At 34.5% G+C, this 18,039-nt stretch overlaps 1 long non-coding RNA gene across 1 annotated transcript in view; it reads left to right on the top strand.

The window, feature by feature from the left end:
- LOC115837492 overlaps nt 1-18,039 on the top strand; it is a 266,063-nt gene that overhangs the window by 81,445 nt on the left and 166,579 nt on the right. The gene's annotated exons all lie outside the window — the stretch shown is intronic.

Genomic DNA, 18,039 nt, shown 5'->3' with positions numbered 1-18,039 from the left:
TCTGTACAAAAAGCAAAAAATAAAAGATTAGCTGGGTATGGTGCTGTGCACCTGTAGTCCCAGCTATTCAGGAGTCTGAAGGTGGAAGATTACTTGAGCCTAGGAGTTCAAGGTTGTGGTGAGCTGTAATCACGCTATTGTACTGCAGCCTGGGCAAGAGTGAAACCCTGTCTCTAAAAAACAAACAAACAAACAACAACAAACTAATCAAGTTGCATGACTCTTTCTGAGCTCAGTTATTGTCTACCTTTGTATCTTTCTGTTTTTATTGTTGTTGAGGTATCTGTTTACATCTTTCAGTCACTTTTTAAAAATGGGTTTGTTTTATTATTGGATTTTGTGGTACTATATATTCTATATAAAAGTAATTTATTATTATTTTAGTTATAAATAGTTTTCCTAGTCTGTGACTTCTCTTTTCATTCTCCTAACATTATTTTTTAAAGAGCAGAAGTTTTTAATTTGATGATGTCAAAGTTAATTTTTTTTTTGCATTTTACAGATTATGATTTGTTGTCATATTTTTAAAATCCTCTATAACTTGAAATCATAAATGCTCTCCTATACTTATTCAATAATTCTCCAAGTTTTCAATTTTATATTAAAGTTGGTGTTCTATTTCATATATTTTTGTATGATGTGGTATGTATGTTACTTTTTCTGTGAGTATCCAGTTGTTGAAATGACTATCAATTCTCTGTTGAATTGCCTGCACCTTTGTCAAATATCAACTGTCTATATGTGTTTAGGTCCATTTCTTAACTCTTCACATTCTTCTTTTGATTTAATTGTCATACCCAATGAGACCACACATTCTTGCTTACAGTGTCTTCATAGGAAGACCTGAAATAGGAAGTATTCATTTTGCCTTTCCAAAATTATACTTTGTATTTTGATATGCATTTTAGGAATAGTTTTAACTTTCTACAAAGTGATGCCTGCTGCATTTTAGATTGGAATTGCATTAAATCTATAGATCAATTTGAAGAAAATTGACATCTTAAAAATATACAATATTCTGACCTTTAAGCCAACTGTATCTCTCTATAAGGTTGTCTTAGTCTGTTTCTGCTGACATAACAAAATACCACAGACTAATTTATAAAGAACATAAATATATTTCTCTCAGAACAAAAATATAGTTCTGGAGACTGAGAAGTCCATGATCAAGATGCCTCCAGGTTCAGTGTTTGTTGAGGGTCCCACTTTCTGTTTTCAAGATGGCATCTTGTTCCTGCATCCTCCGGAGGGTGTGAACAGTGTGTCCTCACATAACTGAAGGCTGGAGAGAAAAATAATTTAAGTGCTTCTCTCAAATCTTTTTTATAAGGCACAAATCCATTGATTAGAGTCCTCACAAATTATTTACTTCCCCAAACGCCAACCTTTTTATACTACCAGAATGGGGAGTAAGTTTGAGCATGATTTTTGGAGGAGACATACTTTCAAAACATAGCAGCATTAACTTTTCTGAACAATATTGTGTAGTTTTTACTCTATGGGTCTTTCAGTTTTTGTCTTTTTTTATCTCTTTGTATTTCACATTTCTGTCAGTACATTAAGTAGTAATGTTTTTAAATTGTGTTATCTGACTGAAATATGTTAGTGTGTAAACATGTAATTAATATTTTGTTGATCTCTTATTTTGGTACCTTATTAAGCTGTTAGTTGTAGCAGAATACTTTTTTAAAAAAGAGTCCATTAGATTTTCTACATAGATGATTGTGTTTTCCATACATAGAGACAGTTTTATCTCTTCCATTTTAATCTTAATACTTCATTTATTCTTTCCCTTATTGCACTGGATGTGAGTTCAAATACAATGTTGTACAGACATTTCTTGTATTTTTACTAATTTGTGTTGGAACAAATTTAGTCTTTCACCATTAAATAAGATGTTAGCTGAGAGAGTGACGTAAGCAAGATGGAGGAGAAGGAAGTCCTAGATCCCCCTTCCCATTACAAATATACAAAACACACAGATTGATTCAATGGCATTTCACAGACACACTTTATTTTTTTTAAATCAGAACCTAATTAAAAAGGCCCTTGCATCCTGGGAGAATGAAAAATTGGAATCATGGAAGCAGACAGGATATTCTAAGGCACCTTCTTGTCAGAGATCCTGTACTTGGCCTAGTACTGTATAATCAAGAAGCACCCCACTAGATCCCAGATTTACCCAGGGGAAAGATAGGGTTGGTTCACATGTCCAACACCCATACTTTTTGAGGGTCCTCCTCCAGAAAAATGACTACGGACTAGTCATTCTTTAACCTTTGATGGGTCTGGCATAGTCTATCCACCCATGAGAAAATAAAGGCAGCATCTTGGGCTGATGGATGCCAGAAACTTTATTCACTGTTTGGTATAAAATGAGCCAATGAAAAATTTCAGCTTTCAGCTTGCCCCTGGAAAGAGAAATAGTTGATCCATGCTTCCAGTACCGCAGATTCTCTAGAGATGTTTAAAAATCTAGCACCTGTCTCACCAATCCTGGTGCTCTGATGAGTCTGGCATTATTTTGCAAGCTGTGGGAGAAAGTGGCAACTGGGGTTGGTGGATTGCATAGTTCCCCCATTCGCCATTTCCTGGCTCAGTACAGAGTGAGTAGACAAAAAACACAGCTACCTGACTTTCTCTAGATTGAGAAAGAGTTGGAAGAGGCCCCAAAATCTCTGACTGGGCTGATTTGTACAGATTTTTTTCCTATACAAGGCCAAGATGTGAAGACTGGAAGAGGTACCTAATTTTTCCAATGCACAGACTCAAACACAAAGAGTCAAGGAAAATGAAGAATCTGGCAAAGATATTTCAATAAATGAAACAAAATTCAGAAGTGGCCTTAATAAATGGAGTTGTATGATTCATCTGACACAGAATTAAAATAACTCTTATAAAGATGCTCACCCAGGTAAAGAGAATAATGCATGAATAATCAGAGCATTTTTACAAAGAAATAGAAAATATTAAGAAGTACCAACTAGAAATTGTGAGGCTGAAGGACATAATAACTGAATTTAAAAATTCACTAGAGTGTTGAATGGCAGACTAAAGTATAAGAAAGGATCACAGACCCAAAGTCTGGTGACTAGAGATAATTCAGTGAGAGGAGCAAAAAGACAAAGAAAATTATAAAACAGAGTGAAGAAATTTTATGAGAATTATGGGACACCATCAAGCATACTGATATATGCATATAAGTGTCCCAGAAAATGTAAAGAAAAAGAAGGTAGTAGAAAGCTTATTCAAAGAAATAATAGCTAAAAGCTTCCCAAACCTGGGTAAGAAAATGGACATACAGATTCAAGAAGCACAAAGGACACCACATAAGCTATATCTCTCCAAATACACACCCAGCCATATTATAATCAAATCATCAAAACTCAAAGACAAATAATTTTGAAAACAACAGGTAAAAAGTAATTTGTAACATACAAGGCAACTTTCATAAGGCCATCAGTGGTTTGTTTTCACTATAGTCTTGCAGACCAGATGGGAGTGGGATGATAGATTCAAAGTGCTGAAAGAAAATAAAAGCCAGCCAAGAATACTACAACTAGCAAAACTCTTCTTCAAAAACGAAAGTGAGATATTTTCTCAAACAAAAGGCTATATCTCTACTAGACCTATATGTAAGAAATACTAAAGTGGGTTCTTCAGGTTGAAACAAAAGACCCTAAAGAGCCACACTATTACTGTAATGATGGTGGCTAACTCACTTTATGACATACAAGTTAAAAGACAAAAGTATTAAGAATATGTTAAATTTTCACAACATGAATAGATGTAAATTTTGACAATAATAACATAAAATATCTGTGTGTTAGGAAGAGAAATTAAAGTATTTTGCATGTGATTTAACTTGTTATTATCAGCTTAAATAAGCTATTATAACTGTAAGATATTTTATGTAAGTCCCAAGAAAGCCACAATAAGATACTCATAAAATTTTGTAAAAGAAAAAGAGGAATACGTGAAAGCATATTAATAGAAAAATAATCAAAACAATATAAAGAAAGACATCGAGAGAGGAAAAGACAGACAAAAGAACTGCAAGACTAACCTGATGCCACTAAAAATGGCAATAGTAAATCTTTTGCAAATAATAATATAATGTAAATGTAAATTGATTAAATTTTCCTAAGAAAAAAAATGAGGTAGCTGAATAAATTTTCAAGACTGAAAAATATGCTGTTTCCCAGAAATTCACTTTAGATTTAAGTACAAACATAGGCTGAAAGTGAAGTGAAGTTAAAAGATATTCCATGCAAATGGTAACCAGAAAGGAGCAGTAGCTATACTTAAATATTAGACAAATAGACTTTTAGTCAAAAACTGCCACAAAATAAAAGGACAGACATAATAATAAATTATTCAATCAACCAGAAAGAGATAATGATTATAGATATATGTGCATTCAACATGAGAGTCCTTAAATATATAAAACAAATATTGAAAGATTTGAAGGAAAAAACATAGACAGTAATGCAATAATAGTAGGAGATTTCATTCCCCTATCTTCAATAATGTACGGGACATAAAGATAGGAGATCAATAAGGAAATAGAGGATTTAAATAACACTCTAGACCAACTGAACCTAACAGTCATATACAAAATATTGTCTTAAACAGTGGCAGAATTCACATTTTTCTCAAGCACACATGGATCTACCTCTAGGATAGATCATAGGTTAGGTCACAAAACAAGTCTTAAAAGAATAAGACGATCTTTTCTGGTTATAATGGAATAAAACTACAAATCAATAGTTAACAGACAACTGGAAAAATCAGAAATTTATGGATATTAATAACACACTCAAACAACTATGACGTCAAAGATGAAGTTTAAAGAGAAATTATAAAATATCTTAAGACAAATAGACAAACATGACATTATAATATTTATTGGATGCAGAAAAAGCAAGACTAAGAGAGAGGTTCATAGAAATAAACACTACATTAAAAAAAAAAAAAAAAAAAAAAAAAAAAAAAAAAAAACTCGGCCGGCCACAGTTGCTCACGCCTGTAATCCCAATAGTTTGGGAGGCTGAGGCGGGGGGATCATCTAGACCAGCCTGACCAACATGGTGAAACCTCATCTCTACTAAAAATATGAAAAATTAGCCGGGCGTGGTGGTGGGCGCCTGTAATCCCAGCTACTCAGGAGACTGAGGCAGGAGAATTGCTTGAACCTGGGAGGTGGAGGTTGCAGTGAGCCAAGATTGCGCCACTGCATTCCAGCCTGGAGGACAGAACGAGACTCTGTCTCAAAACAAAACAAAACCCAAACTACCAAACTGGATACCTCAAAAAACTACAAAAAGAAAAATGAACTGAGCCCAAGTTAGTAGAAGGAAATAAATAAATAAATGAAATAGAAAATAAAATACAATAGAAAAAATCAACAAAACTTAGAGTTGGTTTTTTTCAGTGATCAAACTGACGAAGCCTTTGCTAGATTAAGAAAAACAGAGGTGATTCATATAAAGAAAATCAGAAAAGAAAGAGGAGGCATTAAACTGATACCATAGAATTAAAAGGATCATAAGCCACTGCTATAAACAAGTATTTGCCAACAATCTAAGTAACCTAGATGAAATGGATGACTTCCTAGATATATACAACCTAGCAAGAGTAAATCATGAAGAAATAAAAAGTCTTACCTACAGCCAATATTTTAATTGAATCAGTAATCAAAAACCTCCCAACACAAAAGCCAGAACTAAATATATTCACTGGTAAATACTACCAAGGACTTAAGGAAGAATTAATGACATCCCTTCTTACTATCTTCCAAAAAATTTAAGAGAATAAAACCTTTCCAAACTCATTTTATAAGGCCTGAATTACCTTGATAACAAAGCAAGAAAGATACTATAAGAAAAGAAAACCATAGGACAACATCCGTGATGAATATGGATCTAAAACATCATTCTCAGTAAACTATCCCAAGGACAAAAAACCAAACACCACATGTTCTCACTCATAGGTGGGAATTGAACAATGAGAACTCATGGACACAGGAAGGGGAACATCACATTCCAGGGACTGTTGTGGGGTGGGGGGAGGGAGGAGGGACAGCATTAGGAGATATACCTAATGCTAAATGACGAGTTAATGGGTGCAGGAAATCAACATGGCACATGGATACATATGTAACAAACCTGCACATTGTGCACATGTACCCTAAAACCTAAAGTATAATAAAAAAAAAAAGAAAAAAAATCTTCAACAAAATACTTCAACGAAATCCAGCAGCACATTGACAGTATCAATTATACCCCATGACTAATGGGATGCAAGGATGATTAAGCATAGGAAAATCGATGTGATAAGCCACATTAACAGAATAAAGGTTTAAAATCACATGATTATCTTAGTGATGAAGATAAAGGATTTGACAAAATTCAACAAACTAGCAATAGATGGAATGTACCTTAACATAAGGGATGTATATATAACAATCCCACAGCTAACATCATACTGAATAGTAAAATGCTGAAAGCTTTTTTTCTACAATTGGGAACAAAGCAATGATGTCCACCCTTGCCCCTTAACATTGTATTTGAAGTCGTAGCCAGAATACTCAGGGAAGGGTAAAAAAAATACTTCCAAATTAGAATGAAAGAATTATTGTTCTTATTTTCAAATGGCATGATCTAATATGTAGAATAGCTTACAGACTACATAAAAAACTGTTAGGACTAATACAAAGTCAGTAATGTTGCAAGATGCAAAATCAATTGTATTTCTATACACCAACAAAGAAGTATTTGAAAAGAGAGTTAGAAAAACTATAGCATTTGCAATAGCACCAAAAAGAATAAAATACTTAAAAGTAAACAGCTAAGGAGGTATACTTGTGTACTGAAAATTGAAAATAATTAAGGAGAAAAACTAAGACACAAACACATGGAAACACATTTCATGTTCATAGATTGGAAGACTTAATATTGTTCAAATGTACATACTACCCAAATGATCTACAGATTCAATGAAATTCGTATCAAAATTGCAGAAGTAGAAAAAAATTCTAAAACTTATATGGAATCACAAAAGACCAAATTAGTCAAAGTGATTTAGAGAAAGAAGAAAAAAGGTAAAGACATCGTATTTCCTGGATTTGAAATATGTTATAAAGTCATAGTAATCAAAATAGTATGGACTGACATGAAAACAAACATATAGACCAATGGAACAGAGTAGAGAGATGATAAATCAATCCACACATAGACAGTCAACTGATCTTCAAAAAAGACAGTAAGGAAACAGAATAGGGAAGAGATAACCTTTTCAACAAATGGTATTGGCAAAACTGTATATCCACATGCAAGATAATGAAATTGGATAATTATCTTATTCTGTACACAAAAGTCAACTTAAATTAGATAAAATAACTGTAAGATAAGGCAACTATTATTCACACTTCACAATAAACTCATTGTTTATTAAAAGTTTTAAATAAATTTGTATTTTGCATGTAATTAAAATATTGTTATTGTTAGGTTTAAGTCTTACTGTGAAAAAACAATCTTTGATAGTTTTTTTTCTTAATTCTCATTTTCTTTTTTAGATTTGACTTTCAGAAGCAAAACGTTTGATTAAGGAAATACAACAAGTAAAATTTTCTGAGATTGTAAATAATTTTCTGAGATTGTGAATAATTTTCTCCTAACAATATACTCCTATAATAAAAAAATACGTATTAACTACATGTAATATATGTACTAAAACACTCATTGACCAAAAAAGGAGATGAAAATTTACATTTAATTCTATTGACAACTTGCGTTTAATTCAGGTCTTTGTTAATGTTTTTCAATAATAGTAATAACTACTTTATTAATAATAATTATGTTTAATATATGCAGAGGAGTGCTAATAGTAAGGACTTCCCTTTCAACTTCTTATGCCAGAAGTAAAATATGAATGCTTTATTAGTTGTTGACAGGCTTATAGGCATGTGCCTGTGTTTCTTGCTTAAAACATTATGTCTCCCAGAAATGTATTTGCTAGCTAGAGGCAGTTTGACATGTGCACGTCTCTTGCTGCCTGCAGTAATAAGCAACACCAAATGTAGACAGGTAAAATGTGACATCACAACAGCAGAATATGAAAATGTGTATTCTAAGGCAAATACCACATTCATGTCTCTTGTTTCTATTAACAAATAATGTCAATGGCAAGCTCAATTATTTTGCTCAAATTGAAAAATATAAACTGAATAAATACCTTTAAAATAGCTTTATTTGGGAAACAGTATTGCCTATAATTGAAAAACTGAAGGCAAATGTCAGATTTTGACAGCATATTTTTAATATATCTCTTCAAACGTGAAATCCAATCATGTTCACCCTCTCCCATGTCATTTAATCCCTCTCCTTGAGACATTCCACTTCCCAAAATGCTATAATGAAAGCCAGAGTTCATGGCAAAACTCTAAGCTCCCTTACCTCTCATTAGTTGAATCCAGCTTTGTCAAATTTTATTTCAGCTCTTTCCTGTGGCTCAAGTGAAATTCAGACCTCTATTGATATAAAAAATGTAAAGGAAGTAGCAGGGTAATTTATTCCCAAAGGAAATATAGTGCAGTTTAATAATGTATTGGGAAGATGTGGCCAGGTCAGCCTGTTATTTATCCTTTTGGCTATGCTATTTTATTTTGAAGTCAGCAGAAATAAAACAACAACATTCTATATAGAATAGTTCACTTACTATTTACTTCTGTGTTAAAAAAAAAAAAAAGTACTGAAGAAAATTCTTTTACATTTTCCCCCATTTGATTTGTGTTTGCTTGAAATTCACCTGATAAGGATTAGGAATATAATAGAAAATATTTTGAAAAGTACTGAAGTCAGTTTTCACATGGAATAACATGATTTCTAATATTTAAACTTCAGAAATAGAATGGGCTGCCTTATGAGTCAGTGACAAAGTTGACCAAAGAAAATTTTAAAGCACCTGTCACGTATTCTGTGGAACGAAGGACTTCTGTCTTCAGAAATATCTGCCCTTTCATAGAACTTTTCTCTGGAATTTATCATCACATTCTTTGTTTATATTGTGTGGATATATTTCTTAATTTTCTTACCTGGATGTAAGTAATGGAAGAGTTGGTAACATGTTTTATTCACTGTTTTCTTCATCACAGAGTCTTGCTCAGACTATATTTTAATAAAAATATTTTATTTAGTAATAATAGTAGTGTATAACATTTGTAAGATAGTGTATAGATACTTATTATTGATTATCTCATTGAATATCTAAAAAACACTGAGACAAGTACTATATTTCATATTTTCATCCAAGAAAATAAACATTAGAGATTTTAAGTAAATGTATGAATGAGTAAATGTATGAATACATTTTAAGTAAATGTATGAATGTATGTATTTGCTAAATTAATTAGCAAATAAACATATGAATAAATACATACCTGAGAACCTGAACTAGATATTATAAAAATATAATCTGTGTCTATGAATATAAGAGCATTACATTCTGTTGATAAGAGCTGCGTATTAAAATTTAATGAAAAGATTATATATATTACCATCACCACCCTTTTAACTTCTTTTTTAGGCATCCTTTATACTACTTCTCAAAGGTAGCATATATCAGTAGTTTCATTTTTGGTGCTATAAAAATGAAGGAGAGTGCAGAGTACAGATTAATTATGTAGAACTTCATATAGCATCTACAGATTCACATTTATCAACAGACTTCTGGCTTTATTCCCAATTAAATTCCTTTCAGTAAACATTTAATGAGCCTCTGCAAAGTACGGAATAATACAATGAAACATTCTTATTACTTAGAGATGTAGGTTGTAGACTCATTGAAATGGTCTCTCTTGGAGTTATATGTGACATCAAATAGTCCTGCTGATTTGTTTTTTATTGGATTACTAGTTGCTTGGTATTTTTAAACACCTAGAAAATGATTCTCTACTGAAGACCAGTGTGATACCCTTTGACATAATGGAAAAAAATTCAACATTATAGTAATGTTGATGTACCCCTGAGGAGGATTTAGATATTTATATTTTTCCTGTATTATTAAGCTTGTGGTTTTATAGTTTTACACTTAGGGGATAAGTTACATACTATTTTTCAAGGTTGAATTTTTGGTCTTTCAGTGTTTTTGTTTCTTTTTCCTATCACTGAAACAACAAGGGAAATAAAATATTATTGAAAGGGAAATAAAATATTTAGACATATCAGTTATAATTCAATGAAGGCATGAGTAAGTAGGACACTGAAATTTATCAGAAAATTGACTTAAAAGCAAATGCCTTGATGTAATATCAATAAAACTAATAAATATTGTTTCAGATTATCTGTGAAAACGATGACGATCTAAAATAAAGCTAAAAATTGAGTCCCTCCTCTGACCTTATAACAAACATCTGTTTTAACCTTCAGTGGTATGGTGAGAATATCATAGATTTATACTATGAATTTGGTCTTATTTTTTAGAATTTTTTAATCTCTGATTTTTCATCTCTAAATTGGAAAATATTTTGCAGTTAAATGGGGTTAGCATAAGATTCAGATAAAGAATGTAAAAATTTGGCCGGGCGCGGTGGCTCACGCTTGTAATCCCAGCACTTTGGGAGGCCGAGGCAGGCAGATCACGAGGTCAGGAGATCGAGACCACGGTGAAACCCCGTCTCTACTAAAAATACAAAAAAAAAAAAAAAATTAGCCAGGCGTGGTGGCGGGCGCCTGTAGTCCCAGCTACTCGGAGAGGCTGAGGCAGGAGAATGGCGTGAACCCGGGAGGCGGAGCTTGCAGTGAGCCGAGATTGCGCCACTGCACTCCAGCCTGGGTGACAGAGCGAGACTCCGTCTCAAAAAAAATAAAAAAAAGAATGTAAAAATTTTTGCACAGTACTATACATACAGCTAATATTCATAAGTTTTTGCCTTTTTTCATCATTCAAATCTTCCACAACTTGCTAGTTCAACCCTCCATGAGTCTTTTTCTTTTCATTAGGCCAATACAGAATGATGGTACCATCTTCTAATCATTATTGTAATTAAAAATCTGTGCCACATATATTTAATTATTATAGTCAGATTTTTCATGAACTATTTATAACTCAAATGCCCTAAACTTATTAGTAGAAAGTGCATAATTCTAGGGGAAAGAAATACTTGCCCAAAATTCATTAGGCTTATGATCACTGATGTGTTTTTTAACTTCAGTTTACTCATCGGTGAAATGAGGGTTGTCATACTGCTCCATGGGTTTTTTTATTTTTTTTCGGTGATAACATTAAATGTGATAACAATAGTAAACGCTTCATGTAAATTACATGACCTAGTGTAAATCTTCAGTGTTTGTTAGTTTCTTTCCCCTCCCAACCCCTTCCTTTCCTTTCTCAATCATGCAGTTTGCTCCTTAGAGATAATAATCAGGACTTACTTACCAAGGGACTATTTAACAAATTTAATTTTATCTTTGTGCACATCTCTAACCACCTTTATCTAAAAGTGTTTTTATTTTTACTTCATTATATATGGAAATCATCTGGCGATCTTGATAAAATGCAGAGCAAATTCAGCAGGTCTGAAGAGGGACCAGAAATTCTGCGTTTCTAACCAGATCGCAGGTGATATCAGTGATGCTGCTCACAGACTGCACTTTCAGTGCCAAGCCTTAAACTATTACAAATTTAGCTAGAAATCTGTTGTAGCTATAAAAGCCATCTAATAATAGAGTAGGTAGGAGCAAAGCTAAAACAGAGTAGTAGTACTGAGGAGAGCAAAAGTGTGTTTTGCACAGTCATTTTGATGTGATTTCAAACATTGTGTTATCTGTGTTGTTCCAAGGACTGTATTACTTTTTTTTTTTTTTTTTTCTTTAACCCTGCTCTAACTTTTGTGTAACAGTGACTTAAAGTACCTGTTGAATTTCCGGATCCCTCTCCTGGGTTCTTTAAAAAAATAAATAAATTATAAATATATATACATATACATATATATTTATATAATATAAATATAAATATATAATATATAATATAAATATATATAATATATATAATATATAAATATATAAATATATAATATAAATATATATATATATTTAACTGGAAACCTGTGCTAGCCGGGAATCCCTAGAAAACACAGTTTGGTGACAACCTGTGTGTAAACATCTTATCTGCATATGCACCTCCAGAAATGAAGAATAAGGAAAAAGATGAATAAGACAAGGCAAGAGGGAGAAGGAGTAAAATGAAGTGTGTTTCCTAGCTGGCCACAAGTCTGTATAATTAGCATAGTTCAATTCAATTCATTCAATTTTGTGGGGAGCCTTCAAAGAGGCTGTGTGTACTATTTGTCCTTTAACAGGACATCCTGGGAGAGTAAGAAATTGCTGTGGCTTTGCCAGCCAGATTACACAAGCAAGGTGGCAGGAAATGAGTTGCACAATCCTGGTTAGACCAATATCTGGTTTCTGGTTTTGTCACTAATAGGTTTGCCTCCTTTGATCTCTTAACCATTCCTGTTCCTCCCTCCAAAGTATAAGATGTAACAACATTTATAATTTTATGATCGATTTCTCATCTCAGATAATATATAAATTGCTTACATGCATGAACTGTGATATTTTGATAACAGAAATTAATTCTTATGTGATTTATGAGGTGGCATGAAAGCAGCTTTCAACATGTACCTTATAAAAAATTGAGAATATTTCATAAAACCATTAAAAAACACATACAATCAAAGGGTAAATAGGAGAACCACTTATTTTTGTTTCTAAAAGACTGTAGTCACAGCCACAACTACTTTTTCCTAGGATATAATAATTATACTCTATTCTTATGCTTTTAATTGCAGAGTTGAATTGATGAAATGCATAAAATTATTTAATTGGATAATATGGTATTTGGTTAGATTATTATATTAATTTTGATAATGATAATTCTAATGTCTTTCATTAGTGATAAGTATTGGTTTTAAAATGATTCTAAAAGAACTTTATATAGCCACTTAATTTAATGACTAAGCAGTGCTTGGCATGGAGCGCACGAACACAAATTGTTAGAAAACTGGAAGTTTTACTTTACTCTCGTTTGTCAGTAGTGTAGATTGTGATTATTTATTTCTTATGTATCAATATTGTTTAGGAAGAAACTTTTTTTCTATTAAATTATTACATACTTCTGATCACCTTTCCAGTTCTTCAAATATAAAGGGGTGTGTAATCTTTTCTATCCAAAGTTTACCAGAACTGTATGGAATCAAGGTGGCAAATTCATTTTCTACTTTTTAAAAAAATATTTTAAAGGGCAAAGGTTTGATGATAATAATAACATAAAATACATACATAATACCCGGTGAAAGAAAGAATTGGTCCACAAATGAACTGACCTCATAGAATGGGCTAGGAAGTCCCTCCTTCTTAATTTTTCAGAATAATTTCAGTAAAAGTAGTACCAGCTGTTTTATTTCTTTACCTCTGATAAAATTTGGCTAAGAATCTGTTTGGTCCTGGGGTTTTTCTGGTTGGTAGGCTTTTTATTAGTGATGCATTTTGGAGCTCATTGTTGGTCTTTTCATGGATTCAATTTTTTTCCTGGTTCAATCTTGGGAGATTGTATTTTTCCAGGAATTGAATCATTTCTTCCAGGTTTTCTAATTTGTGTGCATAGAGGTGTTTGTAGTAGTTTCTGAGGGTTTTTATTGTTGTTGTTGTTTTGGTATTTCTGTGTAGCTCATGGTAATGTCCCTTTTGTCATTTCTGATTATGTTTATTAGGATCTTCTCTGTTTTTTAATTTGTTCTTCTAGCTAGCTAGCATTCTATGAATCTTTTTTTTTTTTTTTCAAAGACTCAACCACACAATCCATTGATCTTCTGTATGATTTTTCACTTCTCAGTTTCCTCCAGTTCAACTCGGATTTTGGCTATTTCTTATTTTCTACTACCTTTGAGGTTGGTTTGCTGTTGTTTCTCTAGTTCCCCTAGGTGTGATATTAGATTGTTAATTTGCAATCTTTCTAACTTTTTGATGTAGGTGTTTAGCACTATAAACTACCCTTTTGACACAGCTATAGCTGTGTCCCACATATTCTGGTAAGTTGTATCTTTGTTCTCATTAGTTTCAAAGAATTTCTTGATTTCTGCCTTAATTTCATTGTTTACCCAAAAGTCATTCAGGAGCAGGTTGCTTAATTTCCATGTAATGTATGGTTTTGAACAATTTTCTTAGTATTGATTTCTATCTTTAAGGTGCTGTGGTCTGAGAGTGTGTTTAGTATGATTTTGGCTTTTATGAATTTGCTGAGGATTGTTTTGTGGCTCATTGTGTAGTCAATTTTAGATTACGTGCCATGTGCCGATGAGAAGAATGTATGTTCTGTAATTTTAAGGTAGAAAGTTCTGTAGATGTCTGTTAGGCCCATTTGGTCTAATGTTGAGTTTAGGTCTCGTATATTTTAGTTAGTTTTCTGCCATGATGATCTGTCCAGTACTGTCAGTAGGGGGTTGAAGTGTCCCACCATTATTGTGTCATTATCTAAGTCTCTTTGTAGGTCTCTTAGAACTTGCTTTATGAATATGGGTGCTCCTGTATTGAGTGCATATATATTTTGGATACTTAGGTTTTCTTGTTGAGTTGGAACCTTTGCCATAATATAATGATCTTCTTTGCTTTTTTGATCTTTGTTGGTTTAAAGTCTGTTTTGTCTGAAATTAGGATAGCAATCCCTGTGTTTTTCTGTTATTCATTTGCTCGGTAGATTTTTCTCCATCTCTTTACTTTGAGCTTGAAATTGTCGTTACATGTAAGATGGGTCTTTTTTATGCAGCATGCAGTTGGGTCTTCCTTCTTTATCCAACTCGCCATACTGTGCCTTTAAATTGGAGCATTTAGCCTGTTTACATTCAAGGTTAATATTGATTTGTGTAGATTTGATCCTGTCAACATTTGATTTTGTGGTTTCTTTATACTGTCAATGGCTTATGTACTTAAGTCTGTTTCCGTGGTGGCCAGTAATGGTCCTTCCATATTTAGCACTCCCTTAAGGACTTCCTGGGTGGTATTAACAAATCCCCTTAGCATTTGCTTATCTGAAAAGGATCTTATTTCTCCTTCATTTATGAAGCTTGGTTTGGCTGGATATGATATTCTTGGTTGGAATTTCTTTGCTTTAAGAATGCTGAATATAGGTCCTCAATTTCTTCTGTTTATAAAGTTTCTCCTGAAAAATCCACTGTTACCCTGTTGAGGTTCCCTTTGTAGGTGACCTGCCTCTTCTCTCTAGCTGCCTTTTTCTTTCACTTACGCTTTTACTTTCATTTCAACCTAGAAGAATCTGATAACTGTGTGTCTTGGGGATGGTTATCTTGTATAGTATCTTGCAGGGGTTCCCTGCATTTCCTAAATTTGAATGTTTGCCTCTATAGTGAGGTTGGGGAAATTTTCATGGAAGATAACCTCAAATATGTCTTCCAACTTGCTTGCTTTCTCTCTTCTTTCAGGGATGTCAGTAAATCACAGATTTGATTTCTTTATGTAATCTCATATTTCTCAGAGTTTTTTCATTCTTCTTTATTTTTTTCTTTATTTTTGTCTGAGTTAGTTTGGAGAACTGGTCTTCAGGCTTTGAGATTGTTTCCTCAGTTTGGTCGATTCTACTGGTAATAATTCTGATTGTACTATGAAATTCTTGAAGTGAGTTTCTCACCTCTATCAGATCAATTTGGTACTTTCTTAAAATGACCCTTTGGTTTCTCATCTCATATATAATTTCATTGTATTCCTTAGATTCCTTGGAGTGGATTTTGAGTTTCTCCTGATGATTGATGATGTTCATTCTTATTCATAGTCTGAATTCTATTTCTGACATTTCAGCCATTTTAGCCTGGCTTAGAACCATTGCTAGAGAACTAATATGATCTTCCAGAGGTCAGAAGACACTCTGGCTTTTTGAGTTGCTAGAGTTCTTGTGCTGGTTCTTTCTTTTCTGCATGGGCTGATGTTCCTTCAGTCTTTCAAACTGCTGTTTTTGAATCCGTGTTTATTGTTTGTTTGTTTGTTTTTGCTTTTATCTTCTTAGATGCCCTTGTGGGTTTGATTGTGGTTTAAGGTAGATTCAGTTGACTGGCTTCAATTCTATTCTGCTTCTGGGTCTTGAAGGAGTCCCTCTTTGGTTGGGTGTTCTGGTGCATGGGGCTCCTTCATGCAGGGGCCACAGTTGGCAGCCAGGCTGTATTCTTACTGTGTCAGCCTGAATCTGCTCTCCCAGTGCTTCCCAGGAGAAAACAGAGTTATCCCTGCTCACAGAGTTCCAGCAGAAGTGAGACCACTGGGTTTGAAGATCTAGCAGGTGTGGACCATTTGGCTACAGGTGGCAAGGATAGGTAGAGTAGCCCACCCTGCCATCTATGTGTTTCCAGGGCAACAGGAGGCTATACCTGTGATGGTTAATATTGAGTGTCAACTTGATTGGATATTGTTCCTGATTATGTATATGAAAGTGTTGCCAAAGGAAATGAACATTTGAGTCAGTAGATGGGGAAAGGCAGACCCACCCTCAATCTGGATGGGCACCATCTAATCAGCTGCCAGCGTGGCTAGGATAAAAGCAGGCAGAGGAATGTGGAAAGACTAGACTGTTTGAGTCTTCCGGCCTCCACATTTCTCCCGTGCTGGATGCTTTCTGCCCTGAAACATCAGACTCCAAGTACTTCAGCTTTTGGACTTTTGGACTTATACCAGTGATTCACCAGGGACTTTCAGGCCTTTGGCTGCAGAGTGAAGGCTACACTATCGGCTTTTCTACTTTTGAGGTTTTGGGACTTGGACTGGCTTCCTGGCTCCTCAGCTTGCAGATGGCCTGTTGTGGGACTTCACCTTGTGATTGTGTGAATCAATTCTCCTAATAGGCTACCCTTCATATATTCATCTATCCTAGTAGTTCTGTCCCTTTAGAGAACCCTGACTAACACAGCACCCTTTGCAAATTCAGGCAAAATTGGCTCATTTGGCTGGAAGCTAGCAGTCAGTGGTGGGGGTAGGTTGAGTTGTCTGCTCTGCCATCTGGATGCTTCCCAGAATGACAAGAAGCTCAATGGTTACTAGTGGTGGGGGTGGGTGTGGTCGCCCATCCTGCTGTTTGGGTGCTTTCCTTCCCCAGACAACGGGAGGCTGTGGCCACTGGCTGAGTTCAGAGAGAAGTTGTCCTGCTGGACCAGAAGCCAGCACTGAGCCTTTTCCAGGGAGGGGACAATCTTACTGCCCCCAGCACTGCAACTGCAGACTCTGTTGGGGGTATGGTGCTGGTGTTGGTCTGCTCCAGGGGCCAAGACTTATAGAAGTCACCTTGGGCTTGAGGGGATTTGCCTCTGCAAAATGTTTGAGGGGCTTTCTGCCTCATTCTAGAAGTAGGGTTGGAGGTATGGGAGGGCCAGGGGTATTCTCCCATTTCCAGTCTTGCACAGGTACCTGTTTAGAGTATGAATCACCCAGGGGGCTCTTAGTCACTTACCCTTTCCCATGTTGGAGATATTCTCCTGGCACTGCGCTGATCACAGGAAGGCTGGTGCCCAGCTTCACTCCTCTGTGCTCTCGGTGTCTCCCTCCTGCTTTGATGGATCCTGACCTTGTTTCTCAGTTGATTGGCATTCACAGTCAGTGTTCACTAGCCTTTCTGTTTCCTCTCCCTGAGAGCAGCACACATGAGCTTTCTTCTAGTCTGCCGTCTTGACCCAACCCCCGCATTCAGTGATATTGAAGTAGGAAGGAGCAGGCCTTTTGGAGTCCTCAATAACTATTCTGACTATCTCTTTCACTTTGTTTTTGAGCATTCTGTGAGAAAAGGCTCTCTTACTTCCCAGGTACTATCTTATCTAGTTTTACAAAGATGAAAATTAAAGCTTACAATTATACATCTATAGATAGAATCTTTGTCTCTCATTGTAAACTATTTTTACTGTTTTTTACTTCAGTCTGAGTTGGGAACATGAATTGTGCCTTGGAATAAAAGTGAGAGAGCTGAAGAGAAAGAATGTATACAAAAAAC

The sequence above is a fragment of the Nomascus leucogenys genome, chromosome 12, assembly GCF_006542625.1.
Source record: "Nomascus leucogenys isolate Asia chromosome 12, Asia_NLE_v1, whole genome shotgun sequence".
NCBI lineage: Eukaryota > Metazoa > Chordata > Mammalia > Primates > Hylobatidae > Nomascus > Nomascus leucogenys.
The sequence above is the reverse complement of the archived record's forward strand: the minus strand, read 5'-3'. Positions and strand labels throughout refer to the sequence as shown.